This window comes from Ciconia boyciana, chromosome 2 (assembly GCF_034638445.1).
Source record: "Ciconia boyciana chromosome 2, ASM3463844v1, whole genome shotgun sequence".
NCBI lineage: Eukaryota > Metazoa > Chordata > Aves > Ciconiiformes > Ciconiidae > Ciconia > Ciconia boyciana.
Window position 1 is genome coordinate 3985482 of NC_132935.1, and position 14088 is coordinate 3999569.

Sequence of the window (14088 nt, forward strand, 5' to 3'; positions counted from 1 at the left end):
CCCCAGTATCAATACAGGCTGGGGGATGAAGGGAATGAGAGCAGCCCTGCAGAGGAGGACTTGGGGGTACTGGTGGATGAAAAGCTTGACAAGAGCCGGCAATGTGTGCTCGCAGCCCAGAAAGCCAACCATATCCTGGGCTGCATCCAAAGAAGCGTGGCCAGCAGGTCAAGGGAGGTAATTCTGCCCCTCTACTCTGCTCTGGTGAGACCCCACTTGGAGTACCGTGTCGAGCTCTGGAGTCCTCAGTACAAGAAAGACCCATGGACCTGATAGAGCAGGTCCAGAGGAGGCCACAAAAATGATCAGAGGGATGGAATATCTCTCCTACGAGGACAGGCTGAGAGGAGTTGGGGTTGTTCAGCCTGGAGAAGAGAGGGCTCCAGGGAGACCTTAGTGCGGCCTTTCAATACTTAAAGGGGGCTTACAAGAAAGATAGGGACAGACTTTTTAGTAGGGCCTGTAGCAATAGAACAAGGGGTAATGGTTTTAAACTGAAAGAGGGTAGATTTAGGCTAGATCTAAGGAAGAAATTTTTTACAGTGAGGGTGGTGAAACACTGGAACAGGTTGTCCAGAGAGGTGGTAGATGCCCCATCCCTGGAAACATTCAAGGTCAGGTTGGATGGGGCTCTGAGCGACCTGATTTAGTTGAAGATATCCCTCTTCATTGCAGGGGGGGGGGTTGGACTAGATGACCTTTAAAGGTCCCTTCCAACCCAAACCATTCTATGATTCTAAGATTCTATGCCAATGTGAAGAAGGACTGTCAATTCAGTCCTTATCCCAGGCTTGAGGCCTTGGACTCTGGGTTCTTTCCACCCTTTCCTGTTCCCTCAAAGCCCTTGGGTAGGTTCAGGGCCTCCAGAAACACTTCAGTGGGCCCTGAGCCCGAATTATCATAAGCCCCATAGTCCTATACATTGGGTATCCCAGGCAAATTCCCTATAAACATATAGCAAGACATGGAGGTCTGCTCCATCTGACTGCCAGCAAGCTGTCACCTCATCTAACAATGGGGAAGGCGGCTCACAGTCTCAGCTACACCATGGGGATCATGTCTCAGTTCACACCAGGAAAAAGGATCAGGAACACAAAGCAAGAGAGCAAATCTCGAACCACTGTCTCCTCTCCAACTCCCTCTCCTTCACCTCAGCTAACACCTGACATTCCCATTGTCTGCAAGACACAGCTGATGTGACTGGGATTATGAACATAAAGAAGGAAAATTAGTTACAGCTGGAGCAATTGTCAGGCAGGAAGATAATTGAAAGCCAGCAAAACGATCAACCGTTTAATTGCTTACATTAAAGAAATGAATTGACGGCAATCAAGCCAACCTATAAAAGGTACCAAAAAAATGACATGTGAGAAAATAGATTAATTTTCATAAGGAACAAGCAAAAACAAACTTGGAAAAATTGAAAACCCAAGCTTGTGTTGTTTATAAACCTTAATCAATTTAAAACTCATTTTCAATGTATTAAACTTTACTATTTAATGTCTCCCAATGAATTCTGCCTTTGGCATTGTTCAGCGGTCTCACTGAAGCCTTGTGCAGTTAAAAAAGATAATTCATCAGCATTACCTCTGCCAAGCACGCTTAAACCAGGAGGCAGTCCCCACAATCATGAAGAAGGGAGCACTGTGAGATTTTTAAAGGGAATTTTTCCTATTTGGGGGACCGTTGATTTCCTGGGGAGATTTTTTTAGAGGAGGGAAACTATTGAGCTCTTAGAATTTGTGTTTTCAAACCTTGTGCTTTGGTCTTAGTACTTAATCTTTGCATAGAAGCAAAGGTAAAATAGTGGTGGGGGTGAAAAGATGCTTGGCAAATTTGATCAGTACCCTGGTGGAAATTATTGAGAGGCCAAACACCAGTCTTGCTGTTTACATTTGCCTTGCTGACCATTGACACAGTGCTGTGCATCAGCACAGAAAGGCACAGCTGCCTCCACACCATGTTCAGCATTGCAGTCTCTCTGTTATCTGGGTCCAGAGCAGATCTGGAGAGCTCAAATGCTTGAGAGTGATCTAGCACAGGATTTGCTGAGCAGAGGCAACAATGCTGCTGGCTGGAAGTGTTCAGACTTGGGTTTTGGCTCAGTTTTCAGACATACAGTGCAGTAACGTATTTCATGTCTTTTTTGGTTCACACATTTTTCCCGATCATATGCCTGAAAAGTCCTTTAGAAGACCAGTGAAGCTTTGCTTTTGTCTCTGAGAGCTGCACCCCAGCTAACGGCATGGGGAAAGCAAATGCCAGGTGAGCTGCATTCCTGCTGCTACATGCATGCTGTCTCCAGCTCACCACATCACCTAGAACTGTCAGCATTTTCTCTACTGCTGCTCTTTCACAAATTCTTTCCAATACACAGTAACCCCTCCTGAAATGTTTAGACCCAAATCTGAGGTGAGCGGGGATATGAACTCTATTGTACCAGTGTATAATAAATTTTTGGAAGGTGTGCAATGATGAAGGAATGGAAAAAGAGCTACTCCAGAATTGATCCTTGATGTTTCAAACTTCATTTTTACAATAACAATACAGAGGTTTGATCTGCTTTTTCACACTTATAGAAATCACTTAAAGATTTTATTTTGAAATAAGATAGATTATATACCATCTCTTTTTCTCCCTATCATAAATTTTTCATTTCATGATAAAAATCTGATTTTGTAAGTGTGACACTCAAAAAAGGAAAGAGAAAAGAAAATAGCTGAATCCAAGGGCTCAGTTACTGGCTGCCATCCAGCCTCACCATCCAACTGACTGAGCAGAGGCAGAATGAAGTGTACGCCACTTAATGATTACCCTAACTTTGCTGCCATTCACCCCCTGAAACTGAGTTATGAAAGTCCTACATAAAACCAATACTTTTTTGAAGCTTTCTGATTTTTTATGGTTTCCCTCATGTTTTCATTCTCACATTCTTCTTGCTGATAACTCATTGTCCAGGAAATTGTCCAGTTTCCACATTTCAGATCAGTTGCTCTGGGTTTGAGTAAACCAATGTCCCACCACAGGTTCAATGACATCTCCAAGAACTGCACAGTGACAGCAGGGATCAAGAGCCAGCTGCCTTTCTGAAAATGTACAGTCATCTCACGTGAGCTGAAGGAAGATCGGATGATCTTGCCTCTCCTCTTCTCAGGGATAAAATGTACAGGTGTGATATTTGGATTTTAACTCTGCGTTTTGTACACCAGGGAAGTTTCAAAGGAGGGCCATCAAGCCAATCAAAGGACTGGAAGACAAACCTTCTGAGGCAAATCTCAAGAGAGGAAATGTTAAAATCAGTACTACCTGGATTAGGTTCATTATTTTTTTGACAAAACCAAAACCAACTTCATTTTCTACTGTGGTACATTACTTGATAGACGAGAAATACTTAAGTAATAAGTAAAAGATGTTTCCAAAGAAAAAAAATTCAAATATTTCCCTTCTGAAAAGGTCAGGATTACTGATTACTAAAATTCCAGGAACATAGGACTGTGAGGAACCATGTGTACCTACAACTGCAGGTACCAGGTAGCAGAGGTTAAGTAAAGAGGTATAGAATATTGCCTCCATTCTGACACACCGTAGGATGCTCCCTCCCTAGAGCAATCCCAGGAGCCTTAGTACCTAAGACCAAACACCCAAGACACTGCCATGTACCACAGTAGAATAGACCAAGGGTGTCCCATGCAAGCTCCCATTTCTCTGTCCATTTCCTGGACCCTCACATTAGAAGCAGAAGCATCCAGTGTTTGCCCAATAAGTGATTTGTGCAGAAAAGACGACTAATCCAGAATTTGCCAGAGTCACTGCACACTGGGATATACAGATTGTTGGTCTGCAGTTTCTAGATATCTGAAATGTTTCCTAGTTTTAGCTCTGATCAAGTGGCCAGATGGCAAGAAAGCCTAGAGAAATGGCTTACTTCTCCTTTTTCTGCCAGGACAAAGTTACTGGGTGGAAAAAGATGCTATCGTCTTGGAAATCTGGGTCTATAGTAGTCCCAACCTAATCCTCACTGTAGAAAAAGACATAAAAGTCACCAAAAAAATCAACTTTGTTTGCCAATTGGACCCAGAGGGAATTATTTTCTGAATTCATCCTTGTATGTTTTATTGACAGCAATAGTTATGATCCTTATAATGGCCTTATAATTCCCTGCCTTGCTCTAAGACATAGTATATGGTGAGAGAAACTAATGAAGCAAAAGACACTCGATATCAGCCTTCAAATGTGCTGTTTATAAAACCCTTTTAAAAGGAAAAATAAAACAACCATTTTAATAAATTAAAAACCCTGATGCGCAGCTTGCTGGATGGCAGGTTGAATCAAGGTGGTTGACATGTCACACTGTAACTACTTCCCCAGTGAATTATGACATAATTTTCAGATTTGCCCTTCTTACTGGCATTGATGCATTCAGGCAAAACGATATATCAATCAGTATTTAGGACCTAAATGCCTGTTATGAGTCAATCCTCTGAGGCTCTCAGCTTCACACATCTCGTAAGAAACTCAGCAGTGATTTGTAGTCATTTGAGTCTTTTATAATGCTTCACATCTCTCAAATTGGTTAGAGCCTAAAACCAGAGCCCTTGCTCTGTTTCACATCAACCACATTATTGGTATAGGACAAGTGTGTATTGTTTTGTATTCTTCTTACCACCATGCTAATGCCAACTTCTCATAATTAAATATGGACAGAATCCAGTGTTGTACCACACATTTAATAGGTTTATGGCCTGTTTTCTCCCTGGTTCATTTTCAGGGCCTGTATAACTCCCCAGCAGAGTTGCTCCTAGACAGAAGGAGTGCATCAGTGGACAAGGGAAGAGCTAATGATGTCATCTACCTGGAATTCTGTAAGGCTTTTGATATGGTCCCCCACAAGACTCTTACCTCTAAATTGGAGAGACATGGGTTTGATGGATGGACTGTCAGATGGATAAGGAATTGGCTGGATGGCCACATCTAAAGAGGCTCAATGTCCAATGTCAATGGCTCAATGTCCAAGTGGAAACCACTAACAAGAGGTGTCCCTCAAGGGTCCATACCGGGACCAATACTGTTTCATATCTTCATCAGTGACATAGACAGTGGGACTGAGTGCACCCTCAGCAAGTTTGCAGATGACACCAAGATGAGTGGTGCAGTTGATACACTCACTCAAGGGAAAAAATGCCATCCAGAGGGACCTTGACAGGCTTGAGGAGTGGGCCCATGCAAACCTCATGAAGTTCAGCAAGGCCAAGTGCAAGGTCCTGCACCTGGGTCAGGGAAATCCCCAGTATCAATACAGACTGGGTGATGAATGGATGGAAAGCAGCCCTGCGGAGACGGACTTGGGGATACTGGTGAATGAAAAACTGCACATGAGCCTGCAATGTGTTTGCAGCCCGGAAAGCCAATTGTATCTTAGGCTGCATTGAAAGAAGTGTGGCCAGCAAGTCGAGGGAGGTGATTTTTCCTCTCTACTCTGCTCTTGTGAGACCCCTCCTGGAGTACTGCATCCAGCTCTGGGGTCCCCAGTGCAACAAAGACATGGACCAGTTAGAGCAGGTCCAGAGGAAGACGACAAAAATGGTCAGAGGGCTGGAACACCTCTGCTATAAAGAAAGGCTGAGAGAGTCGGGGTTGTTCCACCTGGAGAAGTGAAGGCTCCAGGCAGACCTCTGTGAAGCCTTTCTATATATAAAGGGGGGTTATAAGAAAGACAGAGAGAGACTTTTTACCAAGGCCTGTAGTGACAGGACAAGGGGCAATGGTTTTAAACTAAAATAAGGTAGATTTAGATTGGATTTAAGGAAGACATTTTTTATGATGCAGGTGGTGAGACACTGGAACAGGTTGTCCAGATGTGGACTCCCCATCCCTGGAAGTGTTCAAGGTCAGGTTGGATGGGGCTGTGAGCAACATCTAGTGAAAGATGTCCCTGCCCATGTCGGGGGTTGGACTAGTGCAGAAGGTCCCTTCCAACCTAAACCATTCTATGCCTCTATGATTCTGTGATGCCATATCAAGATATTCATTACACTCACAGAAAAGGAAGCCAGATAATATATGGCTATATAATCTATAATATATTATATAAAAGATTTATATAAAAATTACTTGTACTATATTGCTGGATAATATATTCAAGACAAGTGCTGACCACACAACTCATGTGTTATCTCAAGCAAAATGACAGAGGATGTCAGGTAAATTATACACTCTTCCTGAGGAATAGATCACTTAAAGAAAATAGACTTTAAAATGTTTTGAAGTGGTGACAGTCAAAAGGAAATGTATGACCCCCAAAAGGCTGGGTTTTCATATTTTGTGATGCCTGGAAAAAGACCCATTTACATGAACCTTTCCTTGCTTTCATCAGGTTGTTGGAACTATAATATTGCAGCAAGAGCGTATTCATCTGAAAACTCACTGCACCCCAAACTTCTGGACCCAAATTTGAAATCATGTAAAAAGATCATGAAGATCTGAAAAGACACCGTATGGGTTGTAAGTTACAGCCATTGACTGTGCATTGCAGCATCTGAGACTTTTTCTCATGCTGAAGTGTATTGGGTTTGGGCCAAAATGCTTTGAGTTTGTTTTTTTAAAAAAAAAAAACCAACCTACTAAACAAAAACTATTTTAAGTTGTCAGGTTGTTTGGTTTTGGTGTTTTTTTCTCCTCAAAAAAAAAAAAAAAAAGATTTTGTGTGAGTAAATAATTTAAAAAGACACTTTGACTGCAGTAAAAATGACTGTGGTTGATAAAGGAAGATCTGATTTTTGATCATGATTAGGTGGTCTTACAAAGAAATAAACTACCAGTCTCAAATGATTCCATTCAGAACCCCATTATACCTAATTAAAATCCTTTTTCCTAGGATTAATAGAAGTTCTGGGTGTGAATAATTTTGCTTAAGCAGATTCACAAATCTAGCTGCAGTAAATTACAGATGAGACCTCCCAGGAGCAGAACAACCCCCATCAAGACCCTCATAAACAAAATGCCAGCATCTGGAGCCAGAGAGAAAAGCACACGCAGGATAGAGAGAAGAATTACAGAGCTGGGATTAGCCTATACATCAACAACATCTAAGGAGAAAGAAAAGCTCTTTATTTGTTGCTTACCAGCCTCCAGGGTGTGAGTGTCACTCAGCATTAGCATTCACCTTTATAACTGTGCTTTGATTTACAGCTCCACCCGAGTGCAGAGGAAGCAGCCAATTACATGTCTATGAGAACATGCATGCATTGAGTATATCCCAGCTGCTTTCTCTTCCCTCTCATACAGGATGCATACATACAGATTTTCTTGGCCTGAGCCTGAAATAGAGGTGTGAGAGATGGGATCTGATCTGCATTATTATATAAGTGCCAAAAGAATATCATGTTGTATATAAATTTATGTTCATACAGGTTAAGCTGCAGTAGAAAGGTTAGGAGATATCAGGCACAAAGGTGCTATTCCATGTTAGTCAAAGCTACACAGCTGCTTTGCCAAGGCTGGGAGCTAACAGCTAAAATGCAGCAAGGCCATTGAAGTGACAAACTCTATATGCTCCACTGTCTATAGTGACTAGGTCTGTGACTACTTAGATATGTATATCAGACCAAATCCCATCCTTTATATCAAACCTGGGCTATTCTACCCCTCAACTCTAACGAGATTTTCTCTTCCCCTCCTCTTTCTGGTGGACCCCATCGTTTCTTGATATTTACTTTTCTTGGCTTGTAAGAACCAAGTGCTAGCCAGTAGCACCCCTGAGATCAGCTGGGGATGCTGAGCACTTCTCAGATCCAGCCTTCAGATCCATCCTTGCAATTGGATGCTTAGGTATCACCAAAGGTAATAGTTGGCTCTTGACTGCTCAGGAGTTCACTTAATGTCCTAAAAACCACACTGTCAAGCCCTGTTCAGTGCTGATCAGTACCATCTGTGTTCTGGCCCCATTTTCACATGGTATGTTAATATTTGGCCTATAATTAGGCCAAAATAGATCAGATACTTGAGATATCAAACCAATTCAGTGTTTGACTCAGACTCTGCAAACAGGCACTGTTTATAAGCTTGCAGCTGTCCACATCACAGGTCCATATCACTGGTGATGGATGGATGCAAACCTGGTAAGCTAGAGGAATGGACTTCTGCTGAGATGGTCTCATGCAGAAGTGACTAAGGCTGAAGTGCTGATTTAGCCACCCAGATAATAAATATGTTGCTCTGACTTTTGCCCTCTGAATTCAAAAGAGCACCCATGTGAAAGACCAGCCACCCCACCCGCCTCTGAAAACCAGTCACAAAGGGCTTTGAGAGGCTCACTACAGATGGTAGCTCAAGATTTCTTTTTCTAGCTGCCAAATCACCAGTAAGAATGGAACCAAGGAGATTTTTCAGTATTTATTCACTTCCTTCAGTTTCACATTTATTTTGTGTAGAACAGGAGAGGCTGAAATGTTTCAATTCTACCATCAGAGGAGAAAGGAGTCCCAGTCAGGTCATTTTAATCAGACAAATTGAAGTTGAGTCTCCACATATTCAGATTAATATTATAGGAAGGCACTTTCCTTTGGTTTCAAATAATATTAAGTTAATGATTAAGGGATGCATCTTTAAACAGGTACTCATTCGATTTGAAACCTTTGATCCAATCCATTTTCCCTCCCACTTGCCCCTAAATAGACAGCTCCCAAGCACCTCAGAAACTCCCATGCACGATGACCCATGCATTACATGGTATCCACCACCATTAAGAGTCTCACAGCAGGGCCAACTTTATTCCTCCCTAAGGAGAAATGAAAGGGAACTAATTTTTTTTCCTTAAAGGTGATTCAGAGGACAGACTGTAGCAAAGGTTTTGTGCATGGAGAGGCTGGAGAGAATTACTGCTAAGATTTTATTAGTGTGCATAAATACTATGACGTTTTTGATGCCTCAGGCTATAGAAGCACAATCATTACAATGAAGACCATATTTCTTTCCATCTTTCCATTGGTCCTGTAGCACATTGAGCAATCCATCCTGTTCACATGCTCTACATAGTCATATATATTTATTTCTTTGCTTCTCACAAATAGTGTTTAACCTTTTGAGCACTGCAAGTAATTTGAGGTGTAAGAGCATGGGCCCTGCAGCTTCTGCCTCCCAACATAATCCAGGTGGAGTGTACAAGTCATGCTATCAAATGTAATGGGTGCAGGCTGAGAGAAAACACCAGCTAAAGAGCCAGGACTATTCCGTATGTGTGTATTCACTGTGGCTAAACATGCCGCCATGAACAGGTAGAGGAAACTGTTCAGGCCACCATCAGGTACCAAATTTCTGAAAGCTGCTACGTGAGCCTGCTGCTCCACTGATGCCAGCAGTACCTACTACACAAAAGCAGCACAGTGAGGATGGCTGGAGATGAGTGGCAGAAAAGTAACAGGGGTATGGATTACACATACTTTTCAGAGGTAGCAAATGTTTGTTTGCTCACAGGCATAGCAATGCTGATGTTTTGTCATCCAAACGTCATTCAAATGAAAGGTGTACAACTAATTCTTCACTTAGAAACAGTTGCAAACTCATAAATCTAAATGCTTAGCAACACACAGCAAAAATGCCACATTCTGGGTTGCTGAGGGTTCCAAACATATTTAAGAAACAAGGAAGTAATTCTCATTGAAAAGATACATAATAATTATTATATTCCTTTTTTAGTTCATGAGCAAAACACAATTTTCTGAAATTTTGCTTCAGTTTTTACATTAATGGTAAATAACTCTGCACCCAATACTTTTTAAGAAAACTGCAAAACTGAATCCACTCTCAACTTCCATTCAGTTGATTCAGTCATGTGATGCAGTTTCTCTTTAACTGAATGATTTATATAACTATGAAGCCCTCTGTGAATTTTACAATTGAATATATCATTGAAGATTGTCTGCAATGAGGCTTGAAGCTTAGAATTAAAAACTTATTAGGATTTTCATTAGGGAAGTTCAAGAGCGAAGATATTGCAAAAGACCACATCCCAGAGTCCCTAGCAGGCTTGTACTGAAAATTTTTCTGCAATTGTTCAGAATTTTCTCTTCGTTATGAATTATTTAAATGAAACCCTTCCACAGACACAGACACAAAATTTCAAGGCCAGAAGAAACCATTGCAATCATTCAACCTGATCTACTTTGTAATGCAGATCACAGTCACACCTTTACCTTCTCACTGGTCTTTCCAGTTATGCCATTACTTTGCCCTCAACTCCTATTCTCTGCAGTATCTTCCCTGACCTAAAGCTCAGCACATCCTAATACCTACAGCAATGCTCTCACTTCACCGTGTCATCTCAGATCAGGTGTTTTCTGTCTAGATGCTATTTTACCCTTTGCGGTTTTTTGGGGTTTTGGTTTTTTTTGTTATTTAACACTTCTCAGCCTTGCTCTGCACCCTTATTTTCCCAATCAAACAAGCTTGTCTGTCAGTGAAGGACCACGTGGTTGCAGTGGACTAGGACATAATGTCCAATTTAACCACTAATAATATTCAAAAAATAATCAATAATTAATAATTGTATAAAAGCCCACTGAGGCATTTTCCCCAGAAGCAGCTGGTACCAGTTACTCTCAGTCAATGCCACAAATACTACTGGTAAAGGGTGATCCATGGATTTTTTACTGTCTTCCAGCACAATCCTCAAATACACAGCAAAAAAGGAATTTAAAAATTTGTCCTTACAGATGAATCTACCTTAATAATCAGTTTAGAGTGTGTGTAGCTGCATGACAGGGAAATGAAGATATTTTCCAGCTTACTTAGGGTACCAAAAGCTCAGGCTAAGACTGAGCCTGTGTCAGGGGTGATGGGGGAGTGAAACACTCATTTGTCATGATGCACAGACGCAGTCATGCTCTAATGACTTTCTGTCTTACAGTCACCCTTCTTTGCAATGGAAATAGAGATGCCAAATTCTATTTGAATTCTCATATAGTAATCCAGAAAGGTATCCACTCTTGGCTGGAGCAATCAGGCAGTCTTGCTGTCCATACAGTGTGCGTATATGGTTTTTTGTCCTCAGGACATAAACCCACTATGAACAAAATCAGATTCATTACATTTAGACCTGGACCTTAAATAGAGGTTTTACCCCAGTATATCATGATTTTCTAGGAGCTTGATTCCAGCCAACTTTTGCTCTTCTTTTGCCACTGCTGCATGCATGGCCAACTGCTCCTTGTGTCCCAAGATGATTCTGAGAAAGCAATAAATAAATAAAGGCAATAACTTGCACGCATTTGCTGTACTCCATCCCAACCTCCTGGCTATAGCAGGGAGCCCCTGCCCTGAGAAATTCTTGAAGTTTGCAAGGACTTTTCAATTCATCAACTCCGTCAAAACTCGAACTTTCCAGTGCTGATGAGCAAAATAGACCATTTGAAAAGGTTCAGGTCTATACATCTGCCTTCCTTCCATCTTTCAGGACAGCATCCCCAGTACCAGAGCTGTTCCAACCCAGATGAATAGCTAAATATAATTTCAAGCAAGGAATTATTCCTAATTCTCTCATAACCCTCTCGCTGATCCTATTCATATTTCATTTCTGATATCAAAAGGAATACTTCTAACAGGCAAGACTAGCAACCACCTACATGAGAGTAGCTCCACATCATCACATATAATGTGAATGATGCAGGTTCAAGCCCCCTGGTTTAACACACGCTTAGCGAGGGTGCACAAGTCTTGGATTTACTACCACTATTAAGGGTCTTTGCTGTTGAGGAACAGTTGGATATTTTTTCTCTCCCTGAACCACAATCAAGTAACTCCATCATGGAGCTTAAGGAGATTTTCCAGAAGAAAATTTCATCAAAACTTTTTTTTTTTTTTCCTATTTGTTTCCACCACTACACCAAAACTCCACATTTTGCTGAATCATCATTTCCAATTAAAAAAAAGAAAAATGTAACCAAAAATTTCACTGTTAAAAAGTCTTGAGTCTTTCTAGTGATATACCCTCAGACCTCAGAGTCTAAGAAGGTCCTGGGTAAAGGACAGAGAACAGTAATCTACATTTAAAAAACCTACAATAACTGTGACAAAAAATGGCCTTTGAATAGCAAAACAGCATTTTTGCTCTTCTTTGCCCATTGAACCCTTTGCACTGCTTGTTTTATTGACTTGCAATACATTGAGAAGCCTTCAAAACCATGAGAAAATGAAGGGTCAGCTCCTCTTTTGGTCTTCAATGATATTTCCATTTTACCTTTAAAGCTGTGGTCTTTATACTGCCTTTTTTTTTTTTTTAAATCTTGAGGGATCCCCAAATACCTGACAGAATGTATATAATAAATAAATACGTTTTGACCATCACTTTTCTGGGACCTTCAAAACCATCCAGAGGCCATTAGACTGAAACAGTCGTTACTAGTTTTCACCAGTGAAGTCTCTAGTAAACTTTTCGGGGCTGGGGGCTTCACTGACTGTCTTGAAGTGCTCCTGTAGAAATGTGGACTGTAATTAAAGGTGATTGTCCTAGGCACCAGGGAAGAGTTTTGCTTCCTTTTCCCACATCTCTCTCTAAGTCCAGTGTCCTTCAGGTTGGGTTCATCCTAGGTCCCACGTCTTCCCCCGTCCCAGTTGATTGCTCTTGCTGTAGTACAAAATCTGGGAAATAGCAGCAGTATTTTTCCTCATGCCACATAACTTTTCAGTCTTCTCTGAGAGTATGTAGGTATAATTCAGCTGCCTGTCTGGTTATAAACATGCCTGTAGCCTGGAAATGTCTTCATATATGTGATTCATACATGCTTGCGCTGCTCTTGTATACTTCCCTAGGCCATTCGCCAGTGCATTAGCTAGAAAACCAGCTCAAATGGAGAAAACCAGCTTGAGCGGACATCAGACTAAGGAATGAAATGCAAAAATCTGGTGACCTGCAGAGATAAGCTCATCTTCTCCAACTGCCTTCTCAAGATCCATCATGTTTCTTCAGATATCTATCACATTTGATTACTCTTATCAACCTTGACTCCATTGGAAATATAGACCTTGGACTTCTTGGTCAGAGGAACACAAAGAGGTTTCTTTGCTCCAGTTCAGGCTTTGTGAGGAAAGCCTGTTTCCAGCAATGTGACTCTCATATGGTACTGCATATATAGTTCTGAACTTCGGAAAAGTTTGGTCTACCAAACCCCATCTTTCAACAAATGCAATCATCATCAAAACTTCTAATTTACTTGACCCCTAAAAATGCCAGCAGGAAGAAGAAAAAAAGCAGAGGTTACCACAATTACTCGCCCAATCTTCAGTGAAAGCACTAAAGAATTCACATAAAGTAATGTCTTTTATGCTCAGGAAAGGAAATTAATCATTCTCTCCCCACCCCTTTCAAAACAACAATGCTTCATTGGGATTGCCTGAGCCAACAGAATCCAATATCAGGAAGACTTATTGCATTTTCACTTCATCATTCATGTCATTGAGAGATAATTATGGTACACATAAGTCCAGAGATGAGTTTGGAACTGACAAGTGATTATAAAAGCACCACAGCACTCTTTCTACTTTAACACTTTCTATCAAAAAAAAAAAAAAAAAAAAAAAAGAAGAAAGGAAGAAAGAAAGAACTAAAAGATAACACTGTGTTATTATTGTTTATTATTATTTCTGTAGCAACAAGTATCTCAAAGCTCCAGCTGGGAACAGAAGCCTGTTCTGCTAAACAGATGGTAGAAGATCAGCTCTGCTTTGAAAAGTGTGATGGGAAATGTAGTCTGGCAGGATATTTTACCCACAAAGCAGAATAAGAACATGAGATCCCAGTGCAGCACAACAGCTGTAGCTGCACTCCAAATGGAAATCTTTCAAATTCATCTCCCTCCCTTCTTCTTTAGCCCCATCTTCTTTATCCTCCCCTTTATCTTCACAATAAACCATCACTCCAACATTTGTTACTGTGCTGAAAACAGTTGTGTAAGTTTTTCAGAACTTAAATATCCTTTAAAGAAAACTTCAAAGCCTAGGAGTTCTTTTCAACAAAGAAAACAAATCAGTCTACAAAGTGTCCTCAAAGGCTAATGGAGCCAGGCTCCCCCTAGATAGAAATTAGGCATGAGTTGG